General features: G+C 45.8%; 1 long non-coding RNA gene across 2 annotated transcripts in view; it reads left to right on the top strand.

The window, feature by feature from the left end:
- LOC115092521 overlaps positions 1 to 18,497 on the top strand; it is a 74,579-nt gene extending 56,082 nt beyond the window's left edge. Inside the window, exon 3 of one of the 2 annotated variants that reach the window (XR_003857017.1) lies at positions 18,410 to 18,497. This is a non-coding gene — a long non-coding RNA (uncharacterized LOC115092521). Of the gene's footprint in view, positions 1 to 1,811; positions 1,933 to 18,409 lie in introns of those variants that run through there. The other variant, XR_003857016.1, reaches the window with a different exon arrangement.
- Positions 18,498 to 18,928: the final 431 nt, after the last annotated feature.

Raw genomic sequence — 18,928 nt, 5'->3', positions numbered from 1 at the left:
GAAATAGGCATCCATGTTTTGGGAATCTGTATACATAGACGTTGAAGGCTCTGAAGAAAGACGATGCTCTTGTGATCAAGGCCTTGGGCAGAGGAGGCGCTGCTATTGAATGAATTAAAAAATATAATAGAACCGAAGAATACGGCAAAATTGGAATTTAAACAGCAGGCATTAGTAATATCCAAGAGATGTGAAAGAAGAGGATATCCTCAGAAATGTGTAAAGAGAGCATATAAAAGCACCCTTTCTTTGTGCAAGGATATGAGACTGCACACATTTATCCAATATTGATTCTAAACGGACATGCATGTGACAGTATTTTACATTTGTGAAACAAGTACACTGTATTATCCTTTCAATGCTGGAACATTCTTTAGTCAAGAGGAGGAGATGGACAGCATGAATCAGGTCAGTTAGATCAACAATTAATCTATTGTTTGAATACAGTGAAGCCAATGGATTTGAATGCAGAACAAGATTTTAATGTTTTTCCTGTAAGGAAATCTTTCTGTACAGTGTAATTTATAGATTTAGTTTTGTTGTATGTATTTTTGTGTATTGGACAGTACAGCAGAGGTAAATGAAACAGGATAATCTCTGATCCAGTTAGTAAACAGACTTCATACACCTCATTGCAGACAGAATATCTTCTGATTCGTGATTGCTCTTGCAATATGATGGCTTGACATTTTGGGATGGTTATTGGTTTAGCATGATCATGTAACTCTAGAGGCCATTTTTTTTTTAAAGTACTGAAACCCTGTCCTTTCACCACTGACCTTCTTGATGCCAAAAATAGTGAAAAGGTGCAACTTCAGAAGGTTTTACTATTATCATAGAGAAATATTCTAGTTGTAAGAATTCCCCTTGATGCAGATACTCTGTCTTCCATCAGAACATGGGGTGCAGGAATGGGAATTGATTTATTGATTCATACCACATTTATTTTTTTTTTCACCCTTTTTTCCATGGTTTTTATAAAATAAAATAAGAGTCAGTGTTTAATGTGTGAGATAATCGTTTCAACCTCCTAGCTCCTTTTTGAAACCCCTCATCAAGTAATATGTGATTCTAGTCTGCATAAAAACTATTGAGCGACACCCTTGCTTTCAGGGCTGAACACACTGCATATTTCTTACAGGTCCTTTTGAGAAAAGACCACCCAGACCCTTTTTCACCACCTTGAAGTGGCAAAAAAACAATCGTGCCTAGAATTAATGGTAAATGATCACAAACTCCTACACCTGTTTAGTGAATGGGTGCAGAATACTTAGTTTGACAGTACAGTGAAATGTATTGCCAGTCATTTCAATGAAATTTTAAATATCACACGTAAAATTGGCAGTTCCGACTAAAATACGACTTGTCATGCAATATTTTTGACTTCTCTGTTAGTGAAGAGGATGATGCTGGTTTTGTTCGAAACTCACGTTTAAACCCAACCCCCTCCCTCCCCTCAAAACATTTTCACCCTTCGGTGAATAGACTAAATAGCTTTTCTAGGAAGGATTCTTGCTTTTGTAAGATGAAATCTGTTTGGAGGACCGAGTGTATGTGTGTGGGGGGGGGGGGGGGGGGGGAGAGGGGAGAAGGGTCACAATGGAGCTGACATTTTGAAAAGAAAGACTGAAGACACAAACATTCCAAGGGGCAGAGCGGATTTTCTGCCAGGTCACGCCAGGTCACTGACTTGGAAGCTTTGTGAACTGCAGCAAATTACTTCCTTTTCCCCCCACTGCTGCTGGACTGGAAGGCAGAGGCTGCCACCGCTGGCCCTGACCCAACATTTCTTTCTTTTTTTTTTTTTTCAGAAAATCACCACCGTCAAGGCGAATAATTCAAAAGGGATTGATACAGTGCATTCCAACCAATCACACTGCTTGGGATCTAATATTCTCTTCATTTTTATAATTTAAAATCATGACCTGCTGAATTTGGGTTACCAAATGGCTTTAGTTTGGGTTTTTTTTTAGGATATGCTAGCCCAGCCTTGGTTTTACTCATCTGCGTGCATGGACTTGTATTTCTGATTGTATAAAATGGCTTATGCAGCGAGGTATCAAGGTGATGGCTCATGGAATGCTGCAAAATATTTTAATCGTGAGATCTCCGCAGTGAGTAGATTTCTAATTGGTTACCGCATGCAAATTTCAGTCTTGAGTAACTTTACATAAAAGCTGAGATCGCCAAGGTGTCGGTGACGAAAGCTAAAGTTTTATAATGAGCGCATTGAGCCAGGAAGGGTTATGGTTAGGCCCAACTGAAAAAGGAACCATGAAACTCTGGGTTTCCAGATGCAAACCCCTCCCCCCACCCCCCACCCTCAATTTCTCACCGGAAAAAAATGTCAAGACTGAGCTACATAAACTTTACCCAGTGCAGACCCTCATATCCCAGTTCTCTTTGACCTCCGGCGTTGTGAAGTCAGGGTCACACTGAATCTTCTTGTCTTTCTGGGAGGTAGTAGAACAAAGGCTAGCACTTGGATGCCGAAAGGCGTGAGAGAAAGCAGGAGAGGTTCCCACTGCTGCCACTGAAATGCATTCAAGGAAGAAATAGCTCAAAGCAGCAGACCAAAGACAAATCAGTAATAATTTGGCCAAAATAGAAAACTATGTACGCGTGTGTCGGACATTTGCAGGCCCATGCAATATGGGCACGCTAAAAACGAGTGCTCATATTGAGCGCCCATTTTGCTAACGCGCACCCATCCACCACTCCTGGGTGCGTGATGTAACAGGGAAGTTAGCTGCCGCGTTAAAAAGGAGGCGCTAGGGGAAATTGTGCGTCCCTATCGCCTCCTCGGCGACGGGCGCCCGGGAGAGGTGGCTATAAGTGTGGGTTACAAAAACAGACTCTCGATACGAGCGTTCGTTTTCTCCCGCTACCGGTGCAATATACACAGCCGGGACCTTGTATATTGTTCATGTATATTGTGTGCCCTGAAAGCTTTTGTTTTCCTGGTCAAGCCTTTTTTTTTTCTCTATGGTTCCTCCTACTTCACATCATGATGATACTTTGTAGGAGGGATCACAGAAAGCATTTTTTTTCCCCATGTTAAACAGGGCGAATTTATTTTATTTATTTATTTGTGTTTTTCTATACCGGCATTCACGGAAGTTCGTATCATGTCGGTTTACATAAAACAAGGGGTGAGCAATACATTATAACGTACATAACTAAAACATAAGAGTATACATTACATAATAATAACAAGTGCATGGAAGAAAAAGTTACAATAAAACAGGGGTTATTCTAACTGGGAGTAGAGTAAGAGGAAAGATAAAAGTTTAACAAGAAGTAAACGTTGTAGTGATTGGTTGGTAGTGTCTGGTTCAGTTTAAAAGGTTTTTTGCATCCCGGGGTAATGGCTAATAGCCTCATCTACGTAAATTTACATGTGATAAGCGCTATTAGCTAAAACGCTCGATTGGACGTGTGGTTTGGACACGCTAATCCCATTATTACATTGGGTATTAGCTTATGCGTCCAAAACACACGTCCAATACTGAGTTCAACCAGTGCGCTGGCCCAAGCACCCAATATTGCATCGGCCTGTTGGTCGCATCCACCAACAAGGGGATGAATTAGCTCAAGTTACAAGCTGCTGACAAGTTTCACATTTGTGCAAATTTAACCAGTTTGGGAGGCATTCGTCAAATCCGTTCATGTGCTTAAAACCTGTTTTCATGTATGTAAAGGACTGCACTGAACCTCCCCAGGACTGAGTGTATGTGACCTGGTCACAAGCGTACTTTTCCATGCAGTGAGCGACAGGTTTTCCGGGGAGCAGAGTCAGCATTCACACGCACGCTTTTTTTTTTTATTATTATTTAAAAATGGCATGCACCTAAACGGATGTGTTTAAGTTACACCCTTCAAATAGGGAGCGTAACTTTAGGCAAGTGAATGTATGTGAGTACTCAGCCAATTACCCGAGTATAATGCTGATAACTTTTAAACAGCCGTGTGGGCAGTGACGCAATAACATAGTGAATGTTGGCAGATAAAGAACATTTGACCTAGCAAAATCTGCTCACTCCAGATTCCTCCTCTCCGGTTCTCTACCACTTTGGGAAGATGAGCGGGCTCGCTGGAAAGGGTGAGCATGGCAGGCGGCTGCCCAGGGCACCAGGCCGGGAGGGGGAGGGGGGGTGCCAGCAGACTGAGCTGTGGCACAGTGGCATTGCTGCACGCCGTGCCATTAGCAGAGCAATAGGAACCCAGACGGATACGACATCTGAGAGGGGGGGGATCTCCCTCCACAACCTTCTAACCCTTATGGTCCTGAAGATGAGCATGTAACTCCCATGCTTATGTTTCCAGCTCCACCCACCGCCCTGTCTTTTCCTCGACCTCTCAACCCTGTTTTTTTTTTACCACTGCTCCTCTATACCTGTCCCAAGCATGTCCAAATTCTGTCCTCCACCTGCCTTGTCATCTTCCTCTTTTTCTTACAAAATCAATACTTAATCCAACACCAAGGCCCTCTCTCCAATGTCTTACCACCAAGTTTTGTAACAAATCCACGCATCCACATTCCCCACCCACTCTCCCTGCACTGATCAGCCAGTAAGCAATGCATAGAAGGAATGGCCCGGGACACTTTAACCTGCAAGCCGGCCACCAGGAGGAACAGGACGTAACTTGAGGCACCACCATGCTCCTCCTCCTCCTGGCCCCCGCCGATCTCAGGGAGGGTGAGAATTAGGAAAATCAGGAGGGAGAAGAACTGCAAGTGTAGAAAAATGCTGGGAGAATAGGTGGGAGGAGGCTGCTGAGGAAGGGTATAGGCGACAAGTGGTGTATGAGATAGGGGATGGGTCAGTGCCAGGGTGTGTGTTTGTGTGGGAGGGGAAAAGAGAGGGAATCTTCCTTCCCCCAATCCCAGATCCCCCCCTTTCCTTTCCCACTCTGATCCTCCATTTCCTATCTCCAATCCTTCCCCTCCTCCTCTCCATGTCTGACTCTATACTCTCTCTCCCTCATCCCCTTCTCCTCCCATCCCTATGCTGGTCCCTCTTCCTTCTTTTCCACACCCAAAAATAACCTGAAAAAAAAATAAATAAATTACCTAGATACATGAGAAGTCCAGAAAATAACTTTACTTTTATACAGTAAAAATAAAAATTTTACATTACATGGAATGCCAATCTATGCAAATTTCTGCTAATATGCCACAGCATTGTCACTGACTTGTAGAAGCTTTGCATGAAATATTCTAATTCTTCCTGCAGAATCAATCTCTGAGCTGCTGCACAAACCCGGGGGCTATGCCGAAGACCATTCAAAGTTTTATGAATACCAACCCCACTGCATTCCACAAACCCCTAAAAGTGTAGAGATCAGTCACCTGCAGCTCCAGCAATGGGCTGCACCTCCTCCAGTGCAAGAAATAACCCAGCAAAGGATAGTGGGAGAGACCAAATAGGCCCTCCAGACTAGGATGAACCCTTTCATTATATCCTTGGCCTCGAGTGAAACGTGGGATAGTAATATGCAGTTTTCCAGCAGAAATCCCCTCTCCCTGCAGAATCTCTGTTTCTAATGCCCAGCCCAGGGAAAGACACGACCACCACCACCTCCCGCCCTGTGCCTGCCCTGGAGAAATTCTCTGACGCTGCTTCCCACCCTGCGTGGCCCTGCCCGTGAAAGATTCCCCCTCTGGGGAAAAAAAAAAAGTCCATAAATTGCCTCCTATTTCGGTCTGGCCCCAGAGAAAGGCTCTGTTGCTGCCTCCTGCTCTGGGTCTGGCCAGGGAAAGATTCCACCAGTGCCTCTCAGCCTGGTCCAGCTCATGAAAAGAGTCCGCTACTCACTGCTGCTGGGCTCAGAAAAAAGCCTCCTCTGCTGCCTTTTTTTGCTTGAGTCCATGCTCGCTGCCACTGCTTCCAGCCCAGGGAAAGACTCCACAACTGTCTCCTGCCCCTGACCCGGCCCAGAGGAAATATGTAGTGGTGAGAGTGAAGCTGGAAGGTGAAAATCTAGAAAGAGAAGACGTTAGGATGACTGGAGGGGAGGGAAGAAGTTTGCAAACAAGAAAAAAAAAAAAAGCAAAAATAATAAATAAAAAAAAATACCAAAATTAGAAACTAATCCCCCAAAAAAACAGAACAAACGAAAGTTTTAAAAACATCATTTTAGGTTGAGGAATTTTCAACGCTGGGTTACAAAAACCTTTGAAGCTTTTCCGCAGAAGAATTGGGTCCTTACATACCAGCACAGCACTTCTCCCAGCCGGGGCGCTCGGTTGCCAACTCACCCACACTGGGCTACAAGAGCATGGTGAAAAAAAATGCTTGGGAACCAAAATACATTCACCTCTGAGATTAAAGCAACAAGCAACTTAACCCTAAAAGGTGAATTTTAAAAGAGAGGCGTGCACATCTAAGCACATGTGCATCTCCGCCCAATTTTATAAACCTGCCACATACGCACACAAGCACCGGTGCACGAATATCTCGCATCGAGTAAGAATGGGGCGGAACCAAGAGATATGCGCGTATGTAGTGCAGCAGATGCAGCGAGCGTCCAGTTCATTTCTGTGCAAAATGTAGTCCTGCTCTAGATCAGGTTTAAGCCTGAATAAAAGTATTTCTAGCCATGTATGAAGTGTGTGAGGGGTCTGGGTAAACTGGGGAGAGTACAGGCTAAAGAACCAGGGGGGTCTTGATGACCTAGATATAGACTGGGCAAATTGGTGGATGAGCTGGTTAAGCTGGCTCTTTCCTTCACACTCGCATGTTTTAAAATGTCCTCACTCGTGCGTGTAAATGTTGACTATTCCCTACTGTACGTGTAAATGCTTAAAATGAGGAGCACACGTACCCGCCCTAAGCCTATTTTATAACGTGTGTGTACTTGCACGCGGGATATAAGATATCAGCACATGTTGCCGCGTGACCATATACACTTATATACGGGCATCCACGCACTCGTTTGAAAGTTACCATCTAAGGTACTTGAGGGGGGATGCAGTTTTCACACGGCTCACGTGGTTGCAAGGGAGGTGGGTGCATTCATTGTATGTACCTGTGGATAATTATCAAAGAGAAAACGCCTGGGTAGTGCCTCTTTTGAAAATTCCATGTACGCCATGCCCACCCCCGACCTAGACACCCCTCTCCCCTGGAAACACCTCCTCCTAACGCGGCTGAAGGCACACACCTTGTAGAACCTCATGCATACTTTTTGCCCGGTGGAGGAAGGGAGGGTCCAAGCAAGCTGTTATACCCTGGGGTAAATCTGCTCTTAACCTGTTGAATAGTTTTAAAAATTGACCTTCCGGGTCTGAGTGTCAATGTGGGAGGCAATAATATCTTCTGCTCTCAGTCCTGATAGGCCTGGATTTAGACACAAGCAACTGCCCTCCGGCACCAAAATTTATTTTTTTTCTATAGGCACTGGGGCATCACTGAGGCTGCCATGCTGGTGCCCAGCCCAGCCACCGTGCCGCTGGCCCTGCAGTAGCAAAATCGGAGAAACTCAGCACGGTGTCTCCTATAGCCTTTGTCCCCCCTCCCCCCATGGGCCCTGTAGTGCCCCACCCCTTGCATGGGTTTCCATGGTAACAGAAAACTGGCGAAGGAGGAGGGGGCAGGGCGCGGCTGGGCCTGCACGCATGTAACAGTTATAGGAGTCCCTGCACTCAACGGCGGTTCCCAAAATTCTTACATGGGGGGAGGGGGAGGGGAGGAGGGCATAGACAGGGCATGATGAATTTCAGAGTGGGCAAGCACAGAGTGCCTTTCCATCCAACCAAAGTGGTCCAGCCAGGTTTAGGGACGGGGGGGGGGGGGGGGGTGTCCCTGAGCCACCCCTGCCTGCACGGAATTTCTGTGGTTGCTGTTGCGGGGTCAACGCCAGATCTTAGAGGTGAGGAGGGGAGACGAGGAAGCCTGCCCTAAGACGAGAGGATTTGAGCAGGTGCAATCAGGGGGAAGGGTTGTCACCCTGCCTTTTGCCCCCCCCCCCAATATTGTCTGTGGGTACATCCGACTTGAATCTGGCCCTGAGTCCTGATGAGGCCTTAACCTTAACACCCCGTTCACAAGAAAACTAACCCCTATTTGTCTCTAACCGGTGCTACTTCCAATTTCCTCGGCACACCTCACCCTGTGCCCTCCCATCCACAACATTCCCCTAGATATAAAACATGTTCTTCCCAAGCTCTCAGTCACGTCTGAAAGTGAGGTCTCGAAAGCGCAATATATTTTTTGTTGGTCTCTGTCACAGATATCACCGCTACAGAACAGTGCGCTCCAGTGGAGCGCACTGTTAACCCGCGTTTAGACGCGCGTTTTCGACACGCTAGCTTTACCCCTTATTCAGTAAGGGGTAATAGCGCGTCGAAAATGCGCTGCCAACCCCCCCGAAACTAATAGCACCCGCAACATGCAAATGCATGTTGATGGCCCTATTAGTTATTCCTGCACGATTCAGAAAGTAAAATGTGCAGCCAAGCTGCACATTTTACTTTCAGAAATTAGCGCCTACCAAAAGGTAGGCGTTAATTTCTGCCAGCACCGGGAAAGTGTACAGAAAAGCAGTAAAAACTGCTTTTCTGTGCACTCTCTGACTTAATATCATGGCGATATTAAGTTGGAGGTCCCAAAAGTAAAAAATTTAAAAAAAAAAATTTAAAATCAGCCCACGGGTTGAAAACCGGACACTCAATTTTGCCGGCGTCCGGTTTCTGAACCCGTGGCTGACAGCGGGTTTGAGAACAGACGCCAGCAAAATTGAGCGTCGGCTGTCAAACCCGCTGACAACAGCCGTTCTTGTCAAAAAAGAGGCGCTAGGGAAGCACTAGTGTCCCTAGAGCCTCTTTTTACCGCGGGACCCTCATTTGAATACTAAATCACGCGCACAGGAGAGTGGCCTGTGCGTGTACCAGGAGAGCAGGCGCTCGCCCGCTCTCCCGCAACCTTTACTGTATCAGCTTGAAAGACTTTAAACTTAACACACATAGAAATAAGGGTCAACAAGATGTAGTTGGTAACCTTTTAATCTCTGACTAACTTTTGGGCTCTGTGCTCCAGTCATCAGCTCAATGAAAAATCTTATGGCTAGATCAATGGAACCTGAAGGCAGAAACACGAATGACCTACTAGAGGGGCCACTGGCTTACCTCCATGGACTACCGCTAGACCATCCGTTACAGAATCTTTTAAGAACATAAGAACATAAGAAAATGCCATACTGGGTCAGACCAAGGTCCATCAAGCCCAGCATTCTGTTTCCAACAGTGGCCAATCCAGGCCAAAAGAACCTGGCAAGTACCCAAAAACTAAGTCTATTCCATGATACCATTGCTAATGGCAGTGGCTATTCTCTAAGTGAACTTAATAGCAGGTAATGGACTTTTCCTCCAAGAACTTATCCAATCCTTTTTTAAACACAGCTATACTAACTGCACTAACCACATTCTCTGGCAACAAATTCCAGAGTTTAATTGTGCGTTGAGTAAAAAAGAACTTTCTCCGATTAGTTTTAAATGTGCCCCATGCTAACTTCATGGAGTGCCCCCTAGTCTTTCTACTATCCGAAAGAGTAAATAACCGATTCACATCTACCCGTTCTAGACCTCTCATGATTTTAAACACCTCTATCATATCCCTCCTCAGCCGTCTCTTCTCCAAGCTGAAAAGTCCTAACCTCTTTAGTCTTTCCTCATAGGGGAGTTGTTCCATTCCCCTTATCATTTTGGTAGCCCTTCTCTGTACCTTCTCCATCGCAATTATATCTTTTTTGAGATGCGGCGACCAGAATTGTACACAGTATTCAAGGTGCGGTCTCACCATGGAGCGATAGAGGCATTATGACATTTTCTGTTTTATTCACCATTCCTTTTCTAATAATTCCCAACATTCTGTTTGCTTTTTTGACTGCCGCAGCACACTGTACCGACGATTTCAATGTGTTATCCACTATGACACCTAGATCTCTTTCTTGGGTTGTAGCACCTAATATGGAACCCAACATTGTGTAATTATAGCATGGGTTATTTTTCCCTATATGCATCACCTTGCACTTATCCACATTAAATTTCATCTGTCATTTGGATGCCCAATTTTCCAGTCTCACAAGGTCTTCCTGCAATTTATCACAATCTGCTTGTGATTTAACTACTCTGAACAATTTTGTGTCATCTGCAAATTTGATTATCTTACTCGTCGTATTTCTTTCCAGATTATTTATAAATATATTGAACAGTAAGGGTCCCAATACAGATCCCTGAGGCACTCCACTGTCCACTCCCTTCCACTGAGAAAATTGCCCATTTAATCCTACTCTCCGTTTCCTGTCTTTTAGCCAGTTTGTAATCCACAAAAGGACATCGCCACCTATCCCATGACTTTTTACTTTTCCTAGAAACCTCTCATGAGGACCTTTGTCAAATGCCTTCTGAAAATCCAAGTATACTACATCTACCGGTTCACCTTTATCCACATGTTTATTAACTCCTTCAAAAAAGTGAAGCAGATTTGTGAGGCAAGACTTGCCCTGGGTAAAGCCAAGCTGACTTTGTTCCATTAAACCATGTCTTTCTATATGTTCTGTGATTTTGATGTTTAGAACACTTTCCACTATTTTTCCTGGCACTGAAGTCAGGCTAACCGGTCTGTAGTTTCCCGGATCGCCCCTGGAGCCCTTTTTAAATATTGGGGTTACATTTGCTATCCTCCAGTCTTCAGGTACAATGGATGATTTTAATGATAAGTTACAAATTTTTACTAATAGGTCTGAAATTTCATTTTTTAGTTCCTTCAGAACTCTGGGGTGTATACCATCCGGTCCGGGTGATTTACTACTCTTCAGTTTGTCAATCAGGCCTACCACATCTTCTAGGTTCACCGTGATTTGAATCAGTCCATCTGAATCATTACCCATGAAAACCTTCTCCATTATGGGTACCTCCCCAACATCCTCTTCAGTAAACACCGAAGCAAAGAAATCATTTAATCTTTCTGCGATGGCCTTATCTTCTCTAAGTGCCCCTTTAACCCCTCGATCATCTAACGGTCCAACTGACTCCCTCACAGGCTTTCTGCTTCGGATATATTTTAAAAAGTTTTTACTGTGAGTTTTTGCCTCTACAGCCAACTTCTTTTCAAATTCTCTCTTAGCCTGTCTTATCAATGTCTTACATTTAACTTGCCAGTGTTTATGCTTTATCCTATTTTCTTCTGTTGGATCCTTCTTCCAATTTTTGAATGAAGATCTTTTGGCTAAAATAGCTTCTTTCACCTCCCCTTTTAACCATGCCGGTAATCGTTTTGCCTTCTTTCCACCTTCCTTAATGTGTGGAATACATCTGGACTGTGCTTCTAGAATGGTATTTTTTAACAATGACCACGCCTCTTGGACATTTTTTACTTTTGTAGCTGCTCCTTTCAGTTTTTTTCTAACAATTTTTCTCATTTTATCAAAGTTTCCCTTTTGAAAGTTTAGCACGAGAGCCTTGGATTTGTACACTGTTCCTTTTCCAGCCATTAAATCAAATTTGATCATATTATGATCACTATTGCCAAGCGGCCCCACCACCGTTACCTCTCTCACCAAGTCCTGTGCTCCACTGAGCGTTTCAGCTCTGCGTGATCTCACGCCAGCTTTTAGGCAATGGGTGGAAAGGAGAGAATCTCTGGGTCTGATCCGTATTTCCTGCAGATGAGTCTGAAAAAAATCAAACCACCCCTTCACCGTTTTAGTTACGTAGCCCTTCGTCTCTTTGTGACCGTGAAAGCAGGAAGCAACCTCAGTACCAGGACTTTCCTCATACACAGTCCCGCTAAAGCCTGGCCTGGATTCTCCGAAAGAGGAGGAGAATGAATCTCCAAGACTCTAGGCCCTTATAAATCTTTTTTCTGTGGGTATAAGTTCAAACTTTGTATCTCTGCCATTTCCCAGTGCCAAGAAACAGTCTGGACACATATGTGGTGTTCCAAAAAACTAAAAAGTTTACTGTTCAGCTGGTACAGTGGAAATAAATTGGCACCAAGTATATTTGCTCCTGGTCACATCCATAATCGCAGCAATAAATCAAATCCCAAATAATCTGTGTCAGTAGTCCCTTGATCTTTTCCCAGGGTCTCTTTTCTACCTGTTAGTGGAACATAAGGCTGTGTGGTTTGCACTGGAAAAGGTTCTCCTATCCCCTAACGATCTCCCTTGCACAATACCTGTGGTCCACTGCTGATCATTCTTTCTCCAAATCTCTTCTCCTGGCTGAAACTCCTATAGTGGGTCCCAGTTTCCTCCTTTCTCCTTCCAGCTCTGGAGTCCAGTTGGTATCCACTCCGCTCCTTCTCAATTCTCTTAGATGATGCAGGCATAACACCCAAGGTGATGTCATCCAACACAGCCTAGCGTGCAAAGCTCATTAAAACCATGGGGTTCATTTTTGAAAGGATTGACATGCTTAAAATTAGGTTTTACACATGTAAATGCACTTTACGCATGTATGTGGGCTTTGTAAAATTGCTACAATATATGCCATTGAATATATGCCAATGGTTTTACAATCAGAAGTGTAATTTTAAGCACTTAAATGGGCTTTTGAAAATTGGTATGATGTGTTACATCTACACATGCAACTTCTTTGAAAATACCTCCTTACTGAGCATGTGCAGGAGTTCCCACATGCACACACTTCCGCATAAGCCCCTACAGTCTTTCGTCATCTGAGCTACTGCATCGACATATCCCAGTCTCTTTCTTAAAATATTTTGGTTTCTGGCCTTAGTGTTACTTTTACTCCCTCATTGCGTCTTCTATTTTTTCTGCAACTGCCGCCCCTCAAAAGAGAAGTTTTAAGAACATAAGAAATTGCCCTGCTGGGTCAGACCAAGGGTCCATCAAGCCCAGCATCCTGTTTCCAACAGAGGCCAAACCAGGCCACAAGAACCTGGCAATTACCCAAACACTAAGAAGATCCCAAGCTACTGATGCAATTAATAGCAGTGGCTATTCCCTAAGTAAACTTGATTAATAGCCATTAATGGACTTCTCCTCCAAGAAGTTATCCAAACCTTTTTTGAACCCAGCTACACTAACTGCACTAACCACATCCTCTGGCAACAAATTCCAGAGCTTTGTTCTTAAAACAAAAATAAAAAGATTATTTAGATGAGCATGGAAAAGCCCAAGGCCAAGAAGCCCCTGGTCAGCAGCCTCAAGGCCTGCATCAGGGGGCTCTGGATGTCCATCATGGATACACACTCCGTCTGCTATCACTGCTTGGGCCAGGACCATGACGCCTTCAACTGCCTCAGCTGTGGTTGGATGCCCCCTGGGGCACAGCCAGACTGCACCGGGAAGATGAAGGCTCTAAGGAAATCACTGGCAGGTAAAAGCCCAACATTTGGGTGCAAGGCTGAGAAGTGCAGCTACTCCTTATCCAGGAGGGAGGTGTCAAGTTGGACCTTTGGCATAGGACGTCAAGGTGGGAATCTTCCCCTTTCATTCCCACAAGCAGGGGAAAGCTCTCTCCGTCCCATGGTGCCAGTTCCTGGATCCATCTCGGGTCAGGGGTTGGGTGTGGTGTGGAAGCTCATGACACCGAAAAGAGCGCCTAAACGACGTGAAGGACCCTCATTGGGACCATTACCCTTGGAGCCAAAGGAAAGATTGGTTTCATTGGCACAGGGCTCCCCCATAGCGGGCCCCTCCTCAGTGCCCAGGCTGGAGATAGCCTCATTGTTACAAGTTCCATCATCTTTCAGGATGTGGAAGATCCCCTTGGTAGTGAGCCATTTATTTTAACTTAGGGCCGACATGGACACCATCCATGGCATTAGTGTGAAGCTTGCATTCTAGGGTGCAGTCGTCACATTTGGCACAGCATGCCAGGGTGCTTTGGCACATAAGCCCAAGAGTCCCGCTGTGGTGTGGAAGGAGACCGTGCCAGCACCATCCATGGACCAAAGTGTTGTTCAATGGAAGATGCAGTAGATGCAACTGCTACAGTGCCGAGTTTTCCCTTGGCTTTGCGGGCAGCCCTTAGTAAGGATAAGTTGATCTGGATTTCTGACGAGGAAGAATTTCCTCCAACTCCGGCACAGAAAGTCTCCTAGGCTTTGGGAGCATAGCTATCAGAGCTAATGAAGAACGTATTTGCTTTCTTAAGCCATTGAGATCAGAGAGGCTGATTGAAACCTCTCCTGTCCAAGATGGAGGAAGTTTTCTCGCATAGTGGGGCCATTCAAGGTCCCACAGCAGTTATCTACCTGACCTCAAGAGCTACCATGGGTTAGGAGCAAGCAGAGGTGGATTGCAGGAAACTTTTGGCCTAGGGGATTTTTTCAAAACCGGCCCATGGAGTATCTGGCACCCTCATGCACGTTCCCTGCGGCACATGTGTCAACAGCTCCCAAAAGCACACTAAGTCAACCCTGGAACCCAGTAGAATTGAGCCAAAATAAACTTCATCTTTCCTAAATAACTAAGAAGTTAAACACATTCTAGACCAGGGGTGAGCAGAGCTGCAGCCCCCGTTCCATCCATGCAAATTGGTTGGGCCCCCCTGCACATCTGCTTATATCTTTTATAGAGATGTATCCTAGATTCCAGGTCTGGTTCTTGAACCAGTTGCAAATAAATGACACTGCCAGCCAATGCCAGACACACACACACACACACACTCAGTCACAAACAGATTTTTTAGATTGCAGAAACTTTATTGGCACATACACACTAACACCCACAAAACACATACTCTTTCTCAGACACAAAGACACACCCACACACAGAGAGTGTGTGTCTGTGTCAGAGACAGATACCCACACACACACACTCTCTCTCACAGACAAAGTGTGTGTGGGTGTGTGTGTCTCTCTCACTCTCTTTGACACAGTACTTTTGCTTATGTGTTCACACAGCAAGGGCCCCCCGTCCAGCATTGCTACATCATGGTGTAAAGTTCTTGCTTGCCGTCAGCCCTTCCCCATTCTGTAGCAGTCCCCTCCCTTTCCCAATCTCATTCTCTAGGGAGCTCACTTGTTCTTCAGCCAGTTGCTTCTCTCAGAGCTCAGTACAGTCACCTCAGACAGAAGCTTCCCCAACACTGCACAGGCACTTCCCTCCTGGCTTAACTCCTTCCCTCCTGTGCCTGTAGGTTGCCTCCACTTCTCTGCAACCCTCCCACCACTCCAGTGCATTCCCTACCGACTTCAGGCTACATGGGCTGCTGCTTTCATGGTTCCCCAGGCTCTGCTCTGCCTACCAACTCCAGGGGAGGGGTACCAGAAGTGACCAATACTGTTCCCTGGGTTTATAAAAAGAGAAAATTAACCGTTGGCTGAGACTGGGGAGAGCCACTAACCCAAAGTAGCACAGCTCCAGATGGAATCCTGCTTTCTCTTGTGGAGTCAGTGCAGCCAGAGCTGGTGCAAGGGTATTTGGTGTCAGAAGTGACCCTTACAGCCTTTCACACACTCCTGGCCCCACCCTTCCCACAAATAATTTTAAAATATCCATTTATAGTAACAGATTTTACATGAAAAAGAATATTCTGTGTTTTAAGTTAAAAATATCACTTATAACTTGTGTGATTACATGCACTGCTGCGGTACCAACCAGAAAATGCCATAAAAGGCACCTGCAGCCATATTGTATTGGGACTATTGTAAAGCATGTCGGCCATCAGAAAGCTTTAAGTAAACTTAATTACAATATAGTAAACCTCTCATATGAAAACAGCACTAACTGCCAGCACTCAAATAGTAACAACCTAACTATGAAAAGGCAACACTGCAACTATTACACCAGGCCCTAAAACATGAATACACCTGATATTAGGAAGACAGAACAAGCCAAGCTGTTATAGATCCTTACACAGAGACTACATGCTAGCAAAATACCTCACCTCAGTCACACATGCAGAACACAGAGAGACCGTAACCAAATACAGAATAAAGACACAAAGTATAACTAGAAACATGCAGACAAAAGCTGAATTGGAAACTGTAACGAGACAGACTCCATATGCAGTACAAAAATGGAAAAACAGAAACATCACCGTTCCTCATTAAACATCAAACAATACGGGTCCAGAACTGATCACAGTACTCCAGGTGAGGCCTCATCAATGACTTGTACAAGGGGATTATCACCTCCTTTTTCCTGCTGGTTATTTCCCTCTCTATGCAGCCCAGCATTCTTCTGGCTTTAGCTACTGCTTTGTCACATTGCTTCACCGTCTTCAGATCGCCAGACACTATTACCTCAAGGTCTCTCTCTTGGTCCATGCACATCAGTCTTTCACCCTCTATCATATACAACACTTTTGGATTACCGCACCCCAGATGCCGTGACTCTGCATTTCTTGGCATTGAATCCCAGCTGCCAAATCTTCAACCACTCTTCAAGCTTTCTTAAATCACTTTTCATTCTCTCTGCTCCTTCAGGCGTGTCCACTCTGTTGCAGTTCAAAAAGGCATGGGATAAACATGGAGAATCCCTAGTAGCTAAAGGATGGAACTGAAGAAAACGGGTAACCTAGGTTAACTGGGGTAACCTGCATGGAGTGGCAGTTACTATGCAAAACAGAAGGCATTGGGGGTAACCTGCATAAAGCATACCCCAGGCTGCACCCTGCAGTTTTCAGACAGGTTCTAGGCCACTAACCACAGAGTCAGACGGCTGGATCCCTCATGTGAACATGGACTAAATAAAGCCCTGACGTTTAGCTGCTTTACAGGTAGGCATTCCCGGGGGGGGGGGGGGGGGGAACGGGGAGAGAAAAATATGCATGTAGAATAAAAATGAATAATAGAAGGACTAGGGGGCATTCCATGAAGTTAGCAAGTAGCACATTTAAGACTAATCGGAGAAAATTCTTTTTCACTCAATGCACAATAAAGCTCTGGAATTTGTTGCCAGAGGATGTGGTTAGTGCAGTTAGTGTAGCTGGGTTCAAAAAAGGTTTGGATAAGTTCTTGGAGGAGAAATCCATTAATGGCTATTAATCAAATTTACTTAGGGAATAGCCACTGCTATTAATTGCATCAGTCTACAACATACACCAATTTCATCAGTAGCATGGGATCTTCTTAGTGTTTGGGTAATTGCCAGGTTCTTGTGGCCTGGTTTGGCCTCTGCTGGGCTTGATGGACCCTTGGTCTGACCCAGCATGGCAAATTTCTTATGTTCTTATCACCTGGGCGCCTGCAGTTGCTTCCCCGGAAACTCAGCCCCACGACCAGCGAGAGCGAAGTGTGGAGATACTTACACCTTCAGGTACTACGAGCATGCGGGCGCTTTGCTGCTCGGCACGGGCATCGTCATTTTCCCCTTGACGTCCTCCACGCACGCCGTTTTTTAAAGTTAAAGGGCACATGGTTCTTTTACAATCATGGGATATAGAGCAAGAGTGCTCCTCCTCCCCGGGTTTCAGACCTCGGTCATATTATATAGAATTTTCCGGCTAAAATTGTTTCTGTACCGTGCCACAAGAATTTTCCCAAAGCCATCTGCCTGGGTAAATCCCGATTTACCTGGGAGGAAAAAAAAACAACTTTTTTTTTTTTTTTTTTGCTCGCCCTCCTCAACCCACGTACGTACGTATTACCCGCTTTGCGCGGAGGTGTTCCCGGGGCGGAGCTAATAACGCTCTGTCGGTAGCGCACGCGTGTGGACGCGGAAAAGGTAACCCCCGCCGGGAAAGCAGTGGAAATCTGGGTGGCTCCTTTGACCCGGGACGAGTTTTGAAAGCCGAGCACGCGTGCAGAATCCACGGGTACAAATAAAGAAGGACGTCGCAAGCGTGCGGGCATATATGAAGGCTCCCCACCCCCCTCCTATGTACTTGACTAGGTGTAGACTTCAAAGGAGGGCATTAACTACTTTTTTTTTTTGGGGTTGTGATGAAACACACTTTAAGCTTAACCGCAGAACCCACAGAGAAGCTGCACAGGAATCATGCAGCAGGCGGAAAAGTGGTTCTCTTCTATGTAATGTCAGGCTTTCGAAGTCAAAGCCAGGACTTTCCCGGCTAGAGCCGCAGATCTGCCCGGGTAGCAGGGAGGGTGCCCTCGGGGACGGTCCCTCTGCGGAGCGGGGAATTCAGGGCCAGGCCGGCCGCTGGTGGAGGGGAGGAGACTGGGAGGGGAGGAGGAGGGAGAGTTGTGTGCCTGTGGCTATAGTGAATGGACCACGGCATGTGCGGCAGAAGTCGTCTCGGAGGAGCTGGCATCCACTGACTCCGGGTACGGGCGCCACTGAAATGTCTGTTGGCCACTGATTGGGAGGGGGGATAAGTAGGGCGAACCCGGGGCTTAGGTGGAGGGAGGGATGAGGTCATCTGGATCAGGAGCCAGGTTTTATGTTGAAATATTGTCTTTATTTTGTGCATTTTTTTTTGTTGTTGTTCTTTTAAATCTTGTCTATTTTTTTATTTCGTTTCTTCCAGCTCCCGAGCCGTCGAGTTACTCCCGGTGCCGAAAAGGCAAGCTGAAGTGGGATCTAAGTGCGGCGCTGCCGGAGGCACTCACTGCAAGGTTAGAAGAGGGGAAGGAGGATAATGTCCTTTAGGGGCACGGGATTGCTTCCCCAGACCTCGGGGCTTCCTGGGAGTCCCGAGCCAGCACCTGTTTTAAGCTGTGGTTTATTTCACTTTCTAACATAAGAGTTCCTTCCTAACTGGCTCCCTATTTGCTCGGGACAGGCCTGATCCACGCCTGGTTTTTATCCCGTTGCATGCATGGAATTGTAGTTCGCCTGCTTACCTTGAGCCAAGTCAATGGGTAAATTAGAGCTACAGGTCCTTGCGTGCAGTGGGGGGTGGGATGGGAGGGGGGGGGGTGAGCCTAGGACTGGATCAACCTGCTCTTCTGATTAGCTGGACCCTTCTCTGACTAAGCTGCCGCTTCGGGTAAGTGGTGGCTTTTATTTCATGGTGGCCGAGGGTGGCTGGGGTGAAAAGGGGGGG

Source organism: Rhinatrema bivittatum, chromosome 5 (assembly GCF_901001135.1).
Source record: "Rhinatrema bivittatum chromosome 5, aRhiBiv1.1, whole genome shotgun sequence".
Classification (NCBI taxonomy): Eukaryota; Metazoa; Chordata; class Amphibia; order Gymnophiona; family Rhinatrematidae; genus Rhinatrema; species Rhinatrema bivittatum.
The sequence above is the reverse complement of the archived record's forward strand: the minus strand, read 5'-3'. Positions and strand labels throughout refer to the sequence as shown.